Source organism: Morus notabilis, unplaced genomic scaffold, assembly GCF_000414095.1.
Source record: "Morus notabilis unplaced genomic scaffold, ASM41409v2 Scaffold7072, whole genome shotgun sequence".
NCBI classification, from domain to species: Eukaryota; Viridiplantae; Streptophyta; class Magnoliopsida; order Rosales; family Moraceae; genus Morus; species Morus notabilis.
The window spans coordinates 1-1384 of record NW_010367057.1 but is presented as its reverse complement, the minus strand read 5'-3'; the positions used below and the strand labels follow the sequence as shown (position 1 = coordinate 1384).

Sequence of the window (1384 nt, the reverse complement as noted above, 5' to 3'; positions counted from 1 at the left end):
AAGATTATGCTTTTAGTCTCTTTAAAAGCATATGTTGGTGGACTAAGATAATGTTAGTCAAATATTGGCAATAGTTTATTGACTTTTCCTTCCATTAGATGTTAATCATTCATCATTCCCAGCGTTGTCATGTTGGTTGGCTACTTTGTGGTTCTTCACAGCAATGCTTCTGAACTCTTTTTTCCCCTCAAGTGATGGAAGTATTCTGGTTTTGAATTCAGCTACTTTTATTCTTGGGCAGTCAAGTCAGCGCTATTACTGTGCAATCACTGTCGGAGAGAATGCTGTGATCTCAGCCTTTAGGTTGGTATGCTGGGATTTTGCACTGCTGTAGTCGCAAATAGTATTGCCATCCTTTCCAGCCAAAATTGCTTTCTTTGTTATTTTGTTTCTCCTACAGGTATGTTGACTAGATTCTACTTCTTTCTAATGTAGGCTGTCAGAGGACAAAAGTAGGTCTTTAGTGGGAGCTATCATATCTAAAGTTGTTCCTGCAGCATTTTCAACAATAGCTTCCTTTTCTAAAATGATTTGGCGGAGTGAACAAAATTCACCGAGAAAATCAAATATAAAGCCTCAAGCTTTTGCTCGAGGTAAAAATTGTCATTATTATGTTTTATTGGTCCTCGTCTAAACGGCCAGAACCTTGGATTTAGAGGGAAGTAATCAAATCATACAGCACCACGTTTTTCAGTGTTTACAGATTCAGCAACTGTTTTTTTTTTTAATAAAAGAAAAAGATTTATTAAGAAGAAAGAAAGGAAATGCAATGTGCAGTAGTTTTTAACATATCTGTATGTGCACGTTGAATAGTGGAAGTAGCTGCATGATTATGGGAAACAATTTTAAGGATTAACAACTTTCCTGCAGTTTGATTCCCCATCTTCAACACGGGACTCCATTTTTTCCTTTTCTTCTTTCCATTTTTAATTTTCTTTGGCAATTCAACTTGTTCTACTGAAATCAATTGATAGAAAGTTTCTGAATTTTTGGAACATGTTCTTCGACTCTTAAGTGCAGAATAATAGTAGGAAACAGATAATCAGCAACTAGATCCGTTCTTAGGTGAAAATGATATCATATAGTAATCACTTGTTTATTATCAATTTAGATTTAGTAAATGTCGCTTTGTGTTGGATATTATAATGTTGTACTTACAAGCTATTTTCAACTGTGTGAAAATCTTCTTGCATGACTTGCGTCATGAATTTTACAGCTTCTCCGTTGACATCTTTGAAGGATTATCCAAGAAAAGGTGAGAAGCTCACCTTATCGCCTAGTGGCACATTGGCAGCAATTACAGACTCACTTGGTCGTATATTGCTATTAGACACTCAGGCACTTGTTGTAGTGCGATTATGGAAGGTTTCCCCCAAACATCTTT

The 1384-nt window shown here is 35.9% G+C and overlaps 1 long non-coding RNA gene across 1 annotated transcript; it reads left to right on the top strand.

Moving 5' to 3' along the window:
• Window positions 1-194: 194 nt before the first annotated feature.
• LOC112094224 lies at window positions 195-1369 on the top strand. Its single transcript, XR_002903431.1, has 3 exons — window positions 195-303; window positions 436-593; window positions 1217-1369. It is a non-coding gene; the product is annotated as an uncharacterized LOC112094224 (long non-coding RNA).
• The last annotated feature ends 15 nt before the right edge of the window (window positions 1370-1384 follow it).